This window comes from Lemur catta, chromosome 2 (genome assembly GCF_020740605.2).
Source record: "Lemur catta isolate mLemCat1 chromosome 2, mLemCat1.pri, whole genome shotgun sequence".
In the NCBI taxonomy this organism is placed as follows: domain Eukaryota; kingdom Metazoa; phylum Chordata; class Mammalia; order Primates; family Lemuridae; genus Lemur; species Lemur catta.
In genome coordinates, this window is record NC_059129.1 from 131,874,775 (window position 1) to 131,893,467 (window position 18,693).

Here is an 18,693-nt window from a genome sequence, read left to right on the forward strand (position 1 = left end):
TAAGACAAACCCTCAGTCTGGGAAATTCACCAAAACTCAGTTTCACATACATATACATGCTTGATTTCTACCAATTATAATATTTGTTTAGACTCACTTCTTTGTTATATAATATATCTTGAACATGAAATAATATAAACAGGCTGGGCATAGTGGCTCATGCCTGTAATCTGGGAGGCCGAGGCAGGAGGATCTCTTGAGGTCAGGAGTTCGAGACCAGCCTGAGCAAGAGCGAGACCCTGTCTCTACTAAAAATAGAAAAAATTAGCCAGGCGCAGTGGCTCATGGCTATAGTCCCATCTACTCGGGAGGCTGAGGCAGGAGGATTGCTTGAGCCCAGGAGTTTGAGGTTGCTGGGAGCTAAGCTGATGCCACGGCACTCTAGCCCAGGCAACAGAGCGAGACACTGTCTCAAAACAAAAAAAAGAAAGAATATAAACAATAATTAAATAATACCTCCTGAGGATTTTTCATGCAACATTGTCTTCAACAAATGTGTATTATCCATTGAATGGTTGTAGCACAGTTTGATCAATGTTTTATTTTTAGCACATTCATGTTGCTTCCAACTCTTTTCTCTTACAAACTGAGCCTCTGTGAATGCCCCTGTAATTTATCTTTGCTTAATATCCTTCATTATTTGCTCAGGAGAAATCCCCAGAAGTTAAATTGTGAAGTCATAGGGCATGCATATTTTTAAGACTTGCTGTATCCTGCCCACATGGCTTCTTGAGGAGTCGTGCCAATTTATCTTCCACCAGTGGCCCATGGAAGTACAGTGGTGAGGGTTGGCTTTTTAAAGGTAACATATTCAGAGCTGATCCTCTGATTAATTTCCAATAAAAACATAATTTCACAAGATTTTTTTATCTGGCTCTCCCACTAGTTTAAAATTTATGGAAGGTATGCTATAGCACTCTCAGTATTATGCCTACTTAAAGGTCTTACAAAATATCCAGGCTTTCCTCGTCCTTTCACTTCTGCATAAAAATTTAATATCAGAGAGTTGCTGCAGTTTCTCAAATTATTGGCACATCTTTGCTTTGACAAAACCTCAGCCATCACATGCTGAGTACTGGTCTGTGATTATGTTCATAATTAATTTGAACTAAAGAGTGGTGTCACAATAATGAAGAGACATTTTCCTATTGTTACTGCCTTGACTTATTGTTTGTCCACAGATCCACTACTGGTAATTCATAGTGAGTTCTCAGTCACTAATGTGCATTAGCAAGGGGTATAGCTTTTATGACACTAATTCTGCCTGGATTTGGTCACAAGAGAATCTAGTGATATGATTTCTAGCAGATAATGTTGAAATATTGATCGTATAAAGTAAACTGGAGGCTGGCTACACAGCACGGTTTTATATTTGTTTTCACTTAATAGGAGACAGGATTTTTGTTCATGAGATCTCTTGCTGTACCAGGGTTAAACCCCCCTGCCTAGCTCCTCCTGCTCTTGTGATTATGCTGTTGAAAATGGTATTTCTACATAAAGAGCTTTTGGCCGGGGGCAACAGACCAGCTAGTACGGATTTGAAATGGCTATTTCATTCTCACCATGAATGGAAAGATATTTTAAGCATATGTAACTCCTTCATGAGCTAACATCTGTCCATTGCACTATGTACAGCTTCATCAGCTGGGAATTGAAACCCATTCATAATATTCCTGTTTACAAACTTCTGCCATCGAGGCTGTTCAGGCTATAAGTTCTGTTGCAAAGAAAAGAGAGCGAGTATGCTAGGCGGCCTCAAGTTTAAGTCAACATTTGAAAATTACAAGGGGGTACAATTGCATGAAAGCCGCTTTTCTGAGTGAAGCTTGGGAAATTTGGGTGTGCAGTCGACTTGAATCATTACCGATCTTATCAAAGCTTAACTTTTCTCAAACACTGGATGGATTTTTCTGGTTGTTTGTGTTGTTTATTTGGTTACAATAAGGACCTTTCATAAAGATTTTATGTTGATTTTCCTTCTGGATTCCGAACAATATACAGAATATTGAATTTAGACAGGATCAATCTTATCAAAACTGAGTCAGAGAAAGGAGGCAGATGATTACTCTTAATTTGGTATGAAATTGTACCCAGACTCATAAATACCTATGTGACCTATAAAAATGAAGCAAAGAGAGAATTTATGCACTGAGAACAAGATTTTAGAGAATCTGCTTCTGCATATTTTAAGGACATCTTGCTATATTATTTGTATGATGATTTGTATAATGATCTGTTTTTCTTGTAGAATTGAAGTCTATATATTTTTTGTTGTTTTTGTTCTTCAGAAGCAATCAAATAGTTATAATTTTCAGGGCAAGCTTATGGAATTGATTTAAGTGATACTTAAGAATTAGAACAACGTATAAGAATTACCTGGGGGATTTGTTTAAATTTCAGATTTTAGGGTGCTATCTCCCATGATTCTAATGTAGTACACCGTGAGTGGGGTCTAGGTATCTACTGGTCCAACAAGAACCCCAAAACATTCTGATTTGGGTGGTCCCCAGAACAGAAAAACACTATTTTAAGAAGTATAATTTTAAAAAAGATAAAAATTAAAGGAATAAGGATCAGTTTTGTAGGAAATATAAATGGGGAAACTTGTTTTACTATTTAGTTTATTTTTATAATGAAACGGTGTGATTAAAGTCTTGATTCCTTAAGAAGCAAAGCAGATACACTATGGAAGTCTGTATGCTCCAGGGCCAGAAGTTCTTTGAAGACGACCCCTGCCTGGGACTCAGTGGTGACTTGACTGTCACTATCCTGCCTTGGATCTCTTTGCCACTCTCCTCTAAACGGGGGAAAAAAAAATAAGAGCAGAACCTTTCTACCACCTGGAGACACTGAATATAAAGCAAAACAATCATGAGATTGCTTTGTAAATCCAAATTGATGTCATTATATTCAACACTTGGAGAATGCTTAGTTCTTTCCAAATTGTTGAATTTAATATGCCATAATCACAAGTGTGCAAGCTTTCAAGCCAGACCCTAAACTAGATAATTGTAGTCTCTTAGAAGCCTTGAAGGGTAATACAGGGTCACAGCCACATTACATGTAAACTAACCCTGAGAGATATAATCTTAGAGGCTGCTAGAGAATGAAATTTCACTGCTGCACTTGGCAATTGCGTGCTTTAAGGCTTGAAGTCTTAAACAGAGATCCCTCTGCATTCCTAATCCAAGCTGTTTGTGCCACGTCTTAGCCTGTGCTCGGGAGAAAGGCAAAAACTGTTCGCTGCAACTCACGCAATCCTTTCATAGACTGAGGAGTGTTAAGCTTGCTCTTGTTGTTGTTGTTTTAATGCAAAATATGAAGTCAGTTCCTTCGGTTTTTTCACATAAGGCCCCAATAAAAACTCATCTATATTTTGTCCCTTGCTTCTTTTCATTTTAGGCACTAAAGTGTAATTTGATGAGGACAATGACTGTTACATGTTGAATCTTTCTCTAAGCCTCGTTTCTGTTGTCTTGGAGACCTTTAAAAAGCCTACTAAGTTTGTGAGGAAATTTCTTCATTATTCTGACAGGGTGGCCATTTCAAGCCAATTTCATCTTCCTGGTCCTCAGTTTCCTCTGAATGAGGGACTTGAATTAGATGTCCCTGAATTTGTTCCTTTATAAGCTCCAGAAGTTGTTTATTGTAGAAATCAGATGGGGTTAACCTAGAGTCATTTTTTGGCAATAAAGGACTCCTTTTTAAAAAAATGATCATTGTTATTTCTTTGCTCTTTTTGTTTTCTCTAACATAACATCTTTTCTGATGATGAGGATGGTCTCCAGTCAAGGAAAAGAAAGAAGGAGGGGAGGGAAGGAGAAAGAGAGAGAGGGAAGATGGGACAGAGGGAGAGGAGAATGGGACAGGATGGAAGGAGAAACAGAGAAGGGGGGGAATGGAAAGAAGGAAAGAAAGTCGGGGCCAGGAGTAATAGCAAGGAGTAGTAGGTACTACAGACGCACAGTTAAAAATCAGACTTACCTTGTTGGGGGTGCCTGAGCATAGTCTCTGCCTGAGGAGCTAAGAAAACATGAGGCATTGAGTCCAAGTTTTCCAGGCTCCTTGGGGTCGTGGGACCCAACTCACTGGGGTAAGTTTCTCCTAAGATATTTGAAGGATGCATGTTATTAATATTTTTTTGATGTTCCTTTATTCAGCATCCATTTGTATTTATAGATTTAAATTTCACAGATGGCATTAATAGCCTGGTAAGATTTTTTTCTTCATCCCTCTTCCATCTTTCTCCATGGAGAAATCTGGGAGGTTTAATGGAGGGCGTACTGCAGGATCACCTTGTTCTCAGTGTAGCCCTGGAAGAATGCACCTTGGCTTAAACCTCCTTGATGTTCCTGTGGATTTAAAAAGATAACTCAGGTGGCATCTTTCCCTGTTGCAGAATATAGAGAAGTAGATTCTAATCTATATGCTCTTTATGCCACAGTAGATCCCCTTGCCAGAAATGGCAGGGGAGCTGAAGATTGTGTGCACGGAAATGTCTTCGGATCTACACAATATACCACTTTGTGCTCAGCCTGTAGAGCACTATTCCAGTGCTTTGCTTTCTAACTTCAGGATAATAAAAACTGATTCTGAAGAAAAGCTTACTCTTTGATAGAAAATCAATTAGAACTGTTCAAATGGTCTGACAGTTCCTATCACCAGCCATCAGAAGACCTTGTTTGCTGAGAATTCTTGACATGGGTCTCGAGAAATATACATGAATCAACGTGCTGTTGGACCAGCATGGGACCTCGCTGCTTCTCTCCCGGAAGATGATCCTCCTAGCGTGATGGACCACTGCAGCCCCCAACCAAGCATCTTCTCTGGGACAACTGGGCATTGGTTACTGGACCTAATTACCTGAGGGCTCATTGGAGCTATAAGGTGAAGGAAAACAAATTAGACCCCACACAGGCCAGGTAGCCTCACATGATCTTTCTACAACCAGTATTAGAAGCCAGAAAGGGCTTCCCCAGAAATGGATCCCCTTATGGGTTAAAAAGTATTTCTTTTCTTTTCTTGCTAGTGTTTCCTCCGTTAGTTCTTAAAATCTAATGCTGCTGTGATTTGTAGTTTAAACGTCGTACTTATGTTGCATGCTCAATATTTGAAAGTCTGGTTGCCTGTTTTACTGCAACTCAACAAAACAGATTCTAGTAAGATCTTAAGATATGGTAAATGTCAAGTTTCTTGTTTCAGCAAGAAGTATGCAATGAGGATTGTAGGCTTAAGGTGATATGCAAACCCTTGATTGGTTTTATTATTGTTACTTAATCAAGCTGTGATTTTTTTCCCCTGGTAATCTATATATTGGAATATTCTCTGCAGAATGTGCTAGAAAAGAAAGTTGGAAATTTATGAAAGCAAGAGCTATAAATCACCTGCAAACATAGAGCCAGTCTCCACGATATCACATTAAGACATTACCTGTAGATTTTTCATTGTTGTTTAAGGATTTTGCAAAAGAAACCTCCTATTTGCTTTAATGAATATAACTTCCCACTCATCACTGTGGAAAATTCAGGGTTAGACAATGTGAAATGTTGCATTGATTATGCAGAACCTCAGTCAAGGCTATGATTTTTTTGTACATACTTTGTTATTTTCTCTAGACTTATTCCCTTGTTGCCTTCAGCTACATTTATTGCCAAATTGCTTTAATTAGTTGTCCGCTTCATTCAAAACTGTGTGTCCAAAAAAGTTTGAAAGGAAGCAGACTGTCCCATCTTTTCTCCTTTAGAATGTAGAAGGTACCATCATGGTACAGAAAAAGTAAACTGTGTTTCTTAAACTGTACATCATGTGTTATATGGAAAGGGCTGGGTGTGGAGACTCACACCTATAATTCCAGTGCTTTAGGAGGCCAAGGCCGGCAGATTGCTTGAGGCCAGGAGTTCAAGACCAGCCTGGGCAACATAGCAAGACCCTATCTCTAAAAATAAGTGTGTGTGTGTGTGTGTGTGTGTGTGTGTGTGTGTGTGTGTGTGTGTGTGTGTAGAGAGATCCCTGTAACCTCTCCATCCACCACCTCAGAGCCCAGTCATGAAAACTTAGCCAATTACAACACACAGAGCATTTTTACTTAGAGAGTCTCAAATATACAGAAGTAAACTTAGACTCCCTACACCATATGTATTCTCCTCATTCTTAGATAAAGTAAGACAGCTAAATATATTTTTGAGTTCCAATATAGGAAAAGTTGGGGATACCAGTTTGCCTTGGAGCTATACAGAGTCTTGCTTTTAAAAATTGTCTTGAATATAACTTGAGTCAGATAAATTCTGTAACTTAAAAAACAAATTTTTTTAAGAATCTTCCTTTTTAAATTGAGTATGATGATTGCCACTAAGATTAAATACTTCATATTTTTGTAAATAGAGTACCTATAATTATGAGAAATATGACAATTCTAATTCTGGCTATCATTTAACAGGAACTCATCACTCAGGATTATCAATTCAATGTCTTTTATGCATTGTAGTTTCTGAAACAATGTCCTTCATTTTAGCAATAGTGCTATATAGGTGACCACGTTTCTCATTCACTAAGCAAATAATCTAGATGGCTTCTTTTTTCATACTGTTTAAATGAAGTACTTAAGTTAGATGTTCTCTGAGGTCCATTTCAGCACTAAAATTTTATGATTTTTTTGGTCTATGAGATAAACCATCTTGTCTTTTATACGATCCCACCTGCTAACTCATCTGTAGTCTTTCCCTCATTCCCAAAAGGAAACATCAAAAATATTTTCTAGGTGGAACAGTTTTATTTTAATCTAGTGAAAAGAAGACAAGGAGAAGGAATCAACTGAAAGTTCCAGCAGAAGAGAATGACATTGAAAAAATACTCCTAACTTACAAGAGATTTGAATCACATTCTCTATGGACAGTTTGCTTCTGGAATGACCTAGCTGTGGTTATGTCTAGAACATAGAGTCTCTATTTTATTATATGACATGGTCTGACCCAGGCAGTCTTGTGGAATATAAGGATTCCGATGAAATGATGCCATAAGATACTTAAGGTGACTGTTCTTTGAGACTTTTGTTGATGTGAATACTATGCTCCTACATTCGGACAGTCTTTCTAAGAGGTACTCACCATCTGCACTTATAAATGGGTAGAATCAACTTATAAGAAGAAGAATATCTAACCTAAGCATGTTCCAAGCACTATTCTGAAATCCTGACAGTGACTATTGTCATTCCCGCAGAAAGGAAGGAAATCAGTTGGAAATGTCTGATGAAGGGAAAAGTGTGCAGCACCCTCTGCCATTATGAGGGGAAGGTCTTTCTTTAGAGACTGATTTTTACTTAGTTCATTCATTCATTAATTTTAATTTTTAGCACGGACTAGTAGAGCTGCCTTCTAATTCCTCCTTGGTCACTTCCTAGATCACTCCCCATTCTAGCACCTGATCCTCCTGGGAAACTTGAGCTGCACAAAGCCAGTGCCTGGGGTTCTTCCCACAAGTCATCTTTCCCTCAATCCAGACTGTCTGCGGCATCCAACATCCTTATGTGCATTTTGCATAACTACCCTTTTTGCAGTATCCCAGCCCTTTTTCTCCTATGAAGTGAAGGCAGAAACTAATTTTCTCCTTGGATTTCTATGCTCCTGGGGATCTTCATCTTGTGCCGTTTTTCAATTAGCCCTATTCTACAAGTTTCCAAAATTCTACTTTTTGGTGCAACTGACTTTTTTTCAGTGCACACAGAGAAGGCTGCAGAGCTTAACACATAGACCTCTGCAAAGAACCTTGCTGACTATGCTGACCCGTTCAAGAACTACTGGTTTCCTTGCCAGCCAGGTGTTTTCTAAGTGGACAGCCCGTCTTACCAAAGGGGACGTTTGCATGGAGGCAGGTGTCCAGCAGGGAGTAGTACAAGGCTATCAAATCACTGCTTTTCTGCAACCTACAATGAACCTGATGCCACATCCAAAATAAAAGCCTTTTTCCCAATTCTTTAGATTATTTATGACATCCTTCTTTCTCACAGCCCCCCACGTGTTACCCTTTATTTCTGGAACTGACTTAAATAACAGATACTCTGGAATAGGCATTCCCATAAGGTTAAGATGAAGTAACCTGTTTAACAAGTATTTCATTAGGGAGAATAAAAAAGGAAGACTGAGAAATTCCAGTAAAAGTTTGTTATATAATTTTAAGTGCTTTAGAATAACGTCACAATATCCTGCCTAAAAAAAGATCAGTCCTTTGTGGAAGATGTTATTAGTGGAGTCCTTGAAGCAAGTGGTAGAAAATGGCTTTTTCATTACTTCAAAGGCAATATTAAAGGACCATGAAATTCAAAGCTCCTGATTTTATCACAGGCATTTTTATGTCAGGATTTAAACATTTTCCTACTCGACATTCTTCTAACAACTGTAGTTTTATAGGAAAGAATTGCTATAATTGGCCTGGATCATAGTATGATTATTAAATGATAGGCATCAATTAAACTTATATTTAAATTGAAGAAATTCACATCAGATAAGAGGAACGTGTGTTTACAATTAAATGCATAAAATGTATAATCGGCTTTGGGAGTACACTTTAAACCTATTAAGAGGATAAAATGTGGTTATTTGTTGGAATGTAAACTGTCACAAAAATCCTTCTGCCTATTTCCTCCATGCTCACTGTCACTATGCAGAAATAAAATGTTTCATACATATTTTCCTTAATTTTAATATGATTATGGGGGTGCTTTATGTAGATTATCACGTTGAGGCTATTACCATTTGGCAATAAGAAGAAGCACAGAGAGGGGAAATGTTGGGAATAATAACGCAGAATTGCTCTTGTGAATCAGAGTTGTCAACACGCTTGTGTTCCCCGGAGTTAACCTTTTGGCTCCCAGAATTTTGCCATGTGCTATTATAGCATTAACATGAATACAATAATATCATAACAATGAACTTGTTGAGCACTCAGGAGCTCAACAATTGTGTGTGCTCATTGCTTTTATGAATATTAAAAAAGGGTATAAAACCTGTTAAATAGCAACATGTATAAGTTTAAAGTATTATTTGTTCACCTACTGATAACCAGCAAAACTCAAAAAAACAGATTCATAGATTCTGATACTAATACTTGCTTAAAGCAAACAAACAAAAAACTCACTAAGACCACCAAATGATTATCTCATTGCTTTCATCCATTTTTTTCACTTGAAAAACTCTTGAAAATAGGAGAGCTCTTCATTGACATTCTTTTCATCCACACATAGAATATGAGAAAATACCCCTTTTTTTCTATTTATTTACTGTATTCCTTGCTGGCGGCTCCTCCAGGCGTTGACAAGCGTTCGTGGGTCCACCATACTCCCACTACAGGGAAGCGAGCCATCAGCCTAAGTCTATCAAGGCAGTCCCATCCTTCTTGCCATAGCTGCTGCCCAGAGGTGATTATGTAATGCAACTTTATTCAATTAGCATGAAACTCTGGAATTTTGTTTAATGATAACGAGGGAAATCTGTCCCCCACCCCTCTAATCCCACCACACATGATCTGGAAAGAGAAAGCTGTATCTTGGGTTCCAGCTGCCGCCATTTGATGACCCCAGGGGAAGCCAGCCCCAGGACAAAGCAGGTGTGTTAAGGATGAAGAAGAGAGACCGTAGGGCATGGAACTGGAGCTACCTCCCTGCCTCTTTACTTTGAGGTATGTGAGTCAATTAATGTCCTTCGTGAGTTAAGCCGGACTGTAGCGCTGTTCTATTATTTGTAGCCAAAAGCATCCTACTAGATATGGAATTTGTTACTAAGGGTTGTGCACATAGCAGACCCTATAATATTAAACTAACTGCATCTAAGTAAGCAGAGCAATGACGAAAAATCCCCTTTTTCTATGGTTGGAAGTTGGCAAATCTTATTATGCAGTCATAAAATACCTGGCTGATTATGATTGCCTGCTGTACTTTAAAGAGAGTTCAAGTGCCAGCCAAGATTGTAGCATTTGGTGATTTAGTAGGAAAAATTGTAGCTTTCACTAAAGTCCTTCGAGAGAGACAAGCTTGTCCTGAAACTAACCAATCTGAAATGAAAAAAGAAAGACAATATGGTTTTTCTAAGAAAAACGCTCTCTACAAGTGGCTTTCCTTCCTTAACAGATAAAAGTCTTGTTATCTGCGAGAGGCTGAGGCAGGAGGATCGCTTGAGCTGAGGAGTTCAAAGTTACCGTGAGCTATGATTGCACCCCTGCACTTCCCTGGGCAACAGAGCAAGACCTTGTCTCAGAATAAGAATAAGAATAAGAATAAGAATAAGAATAAGAATAAGAATAAGAATAAGAATAAAAAGTCTGGTTATATGAAGACTGACAGGTTGAAAAAATCAAATTCTCTGCCCAAAAGCAAGATCAGTTGGTGCAAAAGCAGGAGCACAGGAGCCACCACAGGAGATAAAGCTGATATCTGGGGAAAATCTAATGCTTAGTTCTCTCTCACTATTAATAGAATTCCTGAAGAATCCCAAAGCCAAGAGTTTGGCTACTGTTCATTCCTAGGGCAGTCTCCAAGCTCTTATAATCACATTTATTGGCCCCCTAAGTGATGAGGGCCCAGAAAGAGAATTCTCCCCAGTGTCCGTCTTTGATGCAACCCTACGAAATAAAGGATAGGGAAGATCATGCCGGAGAGCAGGACCAAGGTCTACAAGACTGGCCGCCTAAATCATTCACTCCTCATGCAAGGCAAGGATCACTCGATGATCCTGTCCAGCAGGATATGGAATATGCTATGCACCTATGACCACTCTGTGTCCCTTCCTGTTCTTTTTTAAAATGGAAATTTGTAATGCAGCTTGCCATTCTCTCTTCCCCATCGTGTGTTGGGGAGCATGGATGCTGGGTAATGTACCATTTATCAACTTGTTACTGACCATAAGGAGTTCTATCAGAATTTAATTTTTAAAAAAGGACTTCACCCAGATATCCTGCACTCATTGGATTTCTTGTTGGTAACTAGTAGAGATGTGGTCTTGTCTCCCTTTACACAGTGGTTCTCAACTTGGGTTGCACAGCAAACCACCTGGGAACTGTAAAAAATTTCTATGGCCAGGTTGCACCCCAGATTAACTAAATAAGAATCCAAAGGGGGTGGACTTAGGCAGCAGGTGATTTGAACATGCAGCGTAGTGGAGAACCACTGCTGCCATTTAGGGGTGAGGATTTGCGGAACTTAATACAGGGAGGAGGATGTGGATGGCTATTGATTAGCAAGAGACTGGTGGAGCTTTTTGCTTGTTCCTCAGATCATCTCACCTCTCTCCCTTTGGTCTGGTCCTGATGGGCTCTGGCCTAGGCCCAGGAACAGGACTGATTCAAGAGAGGGTGCTTGTTCCAAGTACCATAAAATTCTGGATTTTGTTTCACAGTCAGGAAAGAGAAAATGTGAAGAACATGTAATGCTGATTGCTGCTGGACACAATTAATTTCCAGAGAAAACTAGACCCTGGAGGACTGCAGAAAAATGTGCTAGAGCCTAGAATAGATTTCCATATCTGAAACCTACCCTACCTCTGAATAGAGCCAGTAAATTCCTTTTATTGATTAGAACGTCTGAACTGGGTTTTCCGTTACATGTATCTGAATGCATCCTAAGTCCCAGGTGGTGGACATGGTTAGAGCTCTGCTCAGATCCTCTGGATTCCTTTCACCATTTTTGTTCCCCGTTTCTTGTACCCATTTTGCTTGCAACGGCCTATACCCATGACACCCTCAGAGACCTGCTTGTTTGCTCAGAGAGCCAGAGGTGCCTTGGCTTTACAGCCTCCCCGGGGCAAGCCTTAGCCAGCCATCTACCAGGGTGTGAGTGTGAACCCTGGCTTCCTTGTCTGGAGTTGGACAAACCCTGAGCTGTATTTCACACTGCAGAGCTCCTCTATGGGTGCACCTTTGCTTGGTCCCTTGCATTTATCTGACATGTCCACTTGCCTCCCAGTTTCTCCTGGGAGCCCTTCCTTGCCAAATCACTTGAGCACAAATCTTCACACTAAGGCACATGCTAGTCCTCACCAGGTGCCAAGTTCTGTGTAAAGCACATAGCCCGGGATTGATGAATGTGACTGACTGGCTTTCACCATCTTTGAAAACATTGGCACATTAAATGTCTCTTCTTTTATGTTTTCAGTGCAATACCAAAACAGTTCAGTGTAATACCAAAACATAAGACACATGGTGGAATCTAACTTTTTAGAGCTGAATTCCAGAAAGATTGTCTGGCAAACCCATCATGTTACATATAAAGCAATGGAAGTCCAATGAGGTTACATGCCTTATTCCAAGCCCCTTGGCTCCTTAATGGCAAGGCCAGTGCTTAAAATGGGTGCTTTTTTGTGCCATAGGCAACTTATCTATTGCTGTGCCCAGCTGCGGATTCCAAGTTTCTTATCCAAATCACATTGTCTCTATTTAAAGACAAATTCTTTGCATGTGTTGTATACAGAAGCATGTCCCAATAACTGAATTACTAAAGCTAAATACTGTCTATATGAACATGATAAATGTATACCAATAATTCTTAAACGTGTGAACCATGAGGTTAGTTAATTCCTGAACCACCAAATAGCATAAGACATGAGGAAATATGACACAAGAAGATAAAGGGCTTAAATTGTATTCTTAATTTATTCTGAGCACATAGTAGGTAGTCAATAGATATTTAATGAATGAAGTATAGTGAGTTCCACAGGGGCATATGGAAGAGAGATTTCTGGGGTCAACAGTGGAGAAGAGGTAGACATACCTAAATTAAACTGAAACAGAAAATGGACCTTGTGTGGAAGAGAGGAAAAAGATGGTTACTCCCTCAGCCCTCTTTTTTGGTATAGAACTCAGGAATTTGAGGAGCCTTAAGATTGTTCCTAGGTGGTATATCTAGCTGATATTTACCCTGGCGTGTGTGCATGTGTGTGTGTGGTGTACCCTTTGCTATTCTATAACTCTAACAAAGTCTCATATAAGTGTCTGAGCTGAGCCATAAGTTATTAAGGAAGGAACTATCTGGCCTGGGCTAGCACTTCAATGAGATGCAGAGCCTCACTCCCTGGAAGTCAGCAGGAATGTGGCAGTGAGATTAAGGGGAGATGGTCAAGGCACTGGTGAATTTTGGAGATAGCAATCGGCACCCTGGTCCACATCACCCTTGGTCATCACCATTTGGAGCTGATCTCTTCACTGTCTTTTGGAGGCCCTGAATTGTGTTATGTTCAATTTACTGATTTTCTTTATACAAGCCCAGAAGGATTTTTATTTAAAATAAATATAAACAATGCCTAAGACACTCTGGAAGTTTAGTATATAAATTTAGAAAGTTCTTTATAGTAATCTCAAAGGCTTTGTCAATCTGGTTTATACAATCTGTTTGGATACAGTTTCTGTCCTGTCTCCGGAAAAAATCCTCTAAAGCATATCTCATAATGGAGGACAACCTGGAGGAAACTCTGTTCTAAAAAGAGAGAGAAAAAATATTTCCACACATACATGGAGTATTAAAGATTAAATAGATATGAACTTTAAATGAAATTCCAGAAATGTCAACATTTTTTTCCTTTTAATGCCCTAAAGCCCAGAGATTAAGAAGATAAAATGCCCAGATGATAGCATTCCAAAATTCTCCCTATACTCCAAGACCCCATACAAAAAGAAAACAAATAAAAAGGTCAAGAAGAATTAGGGAACTTTGCCATGAAATTAAGCTTTGTTGAATCACCTGTTAGATTCCAGTTACTCTTTGCCTGCTTTCAAGCTTATCTCACTTAATCTTCAAAAAATGCCTCTTAAACCGTATCTGATATAGAAAGAAAACAATTACACGGTAAGGTAAAATAACTTCCATAAGGGAGCAACAACGGGTTCAAACCCACGTTAGTCAAGTCCGAAGGGATAGGAAAAGTAAACACACAAGGCTAATGAACTGCAAAATTCAACTAATAATGAAAGATTTTTTTAAAAACCCTTTTATGAAGTTTATCCTTATTGGAAAAAAATTAAATCTAACACTTGGATTAGGGATTAAGGTGGTACCTTGAAAACTCAGTAATACATGGTCATTCGAGCTGCAAGTGCTGAAAATTTGCTGCAGGATTAACCACTGAGTGGTGTTAGGTGCTCCTAGGTCAATGGATGTACCTAGGGATGCAAGATGTTTAGGAACCTGGACTAAGTCCTGGTGCTCATGGAGTAAGTTCTGCAAATTGAAAAAAATATCCCCTTGAAAGTTCACTGAAGTGAAATTCTATATATCAACTCTGCCTTTCCATAGACTCTTACTTGAAATTGTATCCAGTTCATCAATAAATGTTTGTTGGCTTGTTTGTTCGAGGTACACTTTTCATTAGGTGTTTTTAAAATGAAGCCTGGGGAAAGACAACAATGATGAAACTAACAACCTGAAGAAAAGATTTGACCTTAGTTGGTGACAGAGAAATCACATTAGCCTCATTCTCAACCATCTAGTTCTTTCTAACACTACACATACTCAAACCCGAGCTCAGGATGGCCATCTCTCTCTCCACCCCAAACAACTGAGATCTGACACTAAGCAGGGCCTGCCAACTGCTAGAGGTAAAGCATGAGAAATGCAAGATGCTGAGACTACTTGTTAACGTTTAGCACTTACTATGTGCCAGGGAAGGGTTTCAAGATGAATTTACTCATTAAATTCTAATAAACGACCCTGTGAGTGGATACTTCCATTATCCCTAATGTATCTATGAAGACACCAAGCCACTATGACATTCAGGTCACACTCTCAGAAGGAGAGGGATATTCTTGATGAGACAAGAAGCAATAAAAACAGGTGGGGTAAAAATATAGGCCATATTTTAGATGAAATGGGAGATAGATTATATTTATCTTCCCTGCAAAATAGGAGGCTACATGGGGAAAGGCTGTAGAGAAGGAACTAAAAATAAAACTAATGTTACTGTTGCCAGGCAGTCTGATATCAAACTTTTACCTGCTGCCTACTAAAATCCTTCAAAGATATGATTACTCCATTTTACGAAAGGAAGGAAAGAAGGAAGGAAAGAAGAAAGGAAGGGAGGGAAGGTGGGCAGCCATCTGAGGACTGGAGAGCTTAAGTTGCTTACCAAAGGCCACACAGTCTACAAATGCAACATCGTTTGCCTCCAAATCTTGGCTCTTCCCCTGTGCCATCTTACTTCTCAATTTGCAAGTTGGTGGGAATGAGCTTGGGAAATTAAGAAGAGCAGGAACAGTTTGGAACAGTCAGAGCAGTCTCTGTGGGGAATGAAACCCACAGCCAGCTGGAAATGAGCAAAGAATTGCCCAGCCCATCTGAGCACCAGATGTGAGGATTTGAGACCACAAAGTATTGATATTAAAGTGAAGTCTCTGGACGATTGAATGATTCCCCATACAAGGTGGTGCACAAAGCATGGAGTTTGGAACTGCTAGAGATATGCACATAAATGGAATGTTCCACATAGCACTTACGACATATGAGTATGAGGCAAAAATTATATATGACAAGTGCCACAAGAGAGGAACACAGAGGTCCATACTTCCTTAACTCTAATTCTAATACATTCTAATCCCCCAAAATTGGGATATGTCTTTAAATGGGTGGAATCTTTTTTTCACGGATGGCTGTGTAGCTGTCATGATGTAGTTGTGATTGCCTGCACATTCTAGAACTTAGTCATGGCTGTTCATAGTGCCTTCAATTCATTTGAATTCTATTCATTGTGGATACTACAGGTATCAAGATGTAGTGCCGTTCAAAATGTCTTTTGAAAAAATACTCTATGATTTCTTATTGAAGAAAGTTATTATATACATAAAGGAATGGAAGTAGTGCTGGGGCCATGTGTGATATGTTAATAAAAGAAATATTTATATTCAGTAAATATGACCACAAGTCCATATGTTTTTGTGAGGCAGCAACCCAAGTGCTTTACATGACCTGTGCCCACAAGTAGTTGCAGCCAATTATTTTTCTTACTGAGATAACTGGAAAAGGATTGCCTAGCACAAATCAAGCAATGTAACTAAAGGTAGGAGAAATTGCCAAATTCCTGGAAATAGATGTATTCCAATCATCTCTTGCTATGTAACAAATCACTCCAAACCTAAATGGCTTAAAGCAAGACTAATCATTTTATTATCTCACAATCTCTACTGGTCTCTGTGGGATGGGAATTGGGGAAGGGCTTGTCTGGATGGTTCTGGCTCAAGGTCTCTCATGTAGTTGTGGTCAGAGGTGTCTGGAGATGGGACAGCCAGGAGCTGAAGCTGCTGGAAGCAGGTCAGGCTTCTTTCTCCCTTTATGTAGTCTCTGAGCTTCTGCCCGTGGTCTCTCTGCATGGGCTACTTTGGGCTTTGAAACATCTTGGCAGTCCCAACTGCCAAGCAGTCGAGCTATTTACATGAAAGCTGAAGGCTCTAAAAATGAGTGTCCGAAGAGCAAGATGGAAGCTAATTTCCTTTTTAGGACCCAGTTCCGGAGTCACATGGCATCACTTCTGCTGTGTTCTGTTGGTTCCAAGCAAGTCAGAAGCCTGTCCAGACTCAAGGAGAGGGAAATTAACTGCATATCTTGATTGGAAAGTAACAAGTTTCTAGAAGAGCATATGGTCTGGTAGATATTGTTGCAGCTGTATTTGGAAAATACAATCTGCCAGGAGATGAAGGAAATGTCAAAGTGACAAGAAGCTGGCATTACCAATTCATTCACTGTGCAGGACTTAACATCAAAGCATTGAAATTCCCCTGAACTTCCCACTGACTGAACAGAAGCCATCTAACTTCCAGCCACGTGTGATTCAGTCAGGGGAAAAAAATGAAACTACAAGGTGATGCTAATTAAACCCTGGTGTTCTTGAAATATGTTGTCAATGCTAAAGGTATTAAAGAGGTCAAATTCGTGATCACTAGTTACATGTCTTCTATGTCTAAATAATCCTAGAACAGCTCACTCAGTAAGTTAAAATAAGAATCCTAAGTGATAAGAAAACACTGTCATATTTTAACTGGCAATGTTTTTTCTTAATGGTGCATAAAATAATGATGTGTCTTACAATCTATGGCATCTTTTGCTTTGACAAAGTACAGTCAGTGCCGTGAAGGTGTGAAGTCAGCAGAAATTTCCTCTTCCTGGGATAGTCAGAAAAGACCCCAGAGAAGAAAAGGTAGTGAGAATTTCTAGGCTTTGGAAGGTAGATACAAGACTGGAGGATGAAGCAGGGAGTCAAGGAGTATGTTTGAAAAACATGGAAACCAAGACCCATCCACTCTACCCAGGCTCTGTCCTATTGTCCTGTGTATGTAATGCCCGCTCTAATCAGTGTTCTTGCTTCTCCTTGTGAAATTCATGCCAGTCTTTCATGGCTCCTTGTAAGTCCATGATGAGAATATTTTTCATTGGCTGCTGCTGGAGGACAGGTGGGGAGGTGGTGCTGTGCAAAGTGCAGCTTGGTTTGCTTGTGTTACCCACTGGGATTCTTGGTCGTGTTTCTAGTGATGAATGGAGTTCAAAGCTTAAAAACAAAAACAAAAATGTAAGTCACTGCAATATATCATGCTCAATCATAGAACATCCCGTGAAGTCGCCATTTTCCATTCATTTGATTAATGCGTATTTATTGAGCATCTTCTAGATGTCTGGTACTGGGTGAGCCAAGGGCTATTTATGGAACATCCTGTTTCATGGAATTTCTGAGTGGGAGAGAAAGAAATTAAATAAATTTTGCAATTACAAATTAGAAATTGGTGAAAAATTAAGGATATTATAAGAAAATGAAAGGAATGAAATGATTTTGATAGGAGCATTTTAACAATTTTAAATCTAAATCTTTAGAAAAGTATGTTTTACTAGACCATATTTTCTTAACAAATATAAGCTGAATTTAATTTCATATCTTTCTAACTCTTGAGTTTTCCTCAGCATTAAGTATGTGATACGATTCTCTCAGCAGTTATTGAAAATAATAGTAATTATTGAGAAAGACTTCAAATGCATTTTCTCATTAATTCTCACAACAACTCTATGAAGTAAGGCTGTTATCATACTGCTTTTAACAGATACCAACTGAGATACAGAGAAAATGAGAAGCTTTTTTTTTTTTTTTTTTGATAACAGAGTCTCACTCTATCACCTGGGCTAGAGTGCCGTGGCATCAGCCTAGCTCACAGCAACCTCAAACTCCCAGGCTCAAGCGATCCTCCTGCCTCAGCCTCCCAAGTAGCTGGGACTACAGGCATGTGCCACCACCCCCGGCTAATCTTTTCTATTTTTAGTAGAGAGGGAGGCATCTCACTCGTGTTCAGGCTGGTCTCCAACCTGCCTCGGCCTCCCAGAGTGCTAGGATTACAGGCGTGAGCCACCACGCACGGCCGAAAATGAGAAAGTTGCCCAACTAAAGTCACACACAGGCAGCAGAACTTGAGAGCTCATGCTTCATCAAATGAGCTGTTTTATGACCATTGTAAATGTGCTGTGTTTTCCTCATGTTTTGTCATTAAAGCTTGTGTATGTTTTTAAAAGTTTTTCTGTCTCCTCCATTACTTTTATGTCAACTTTATGGAGCTACAATTTACATACCATCAACTATGTCCCTTTAGAGTGTACAATTTGAACATTGTGACAGTTGTAGACCCCAAGATATCACCACACAGACAAGACACCAAACTTTCCAACACTCCCGAAAGATTCCTTGTGTACCC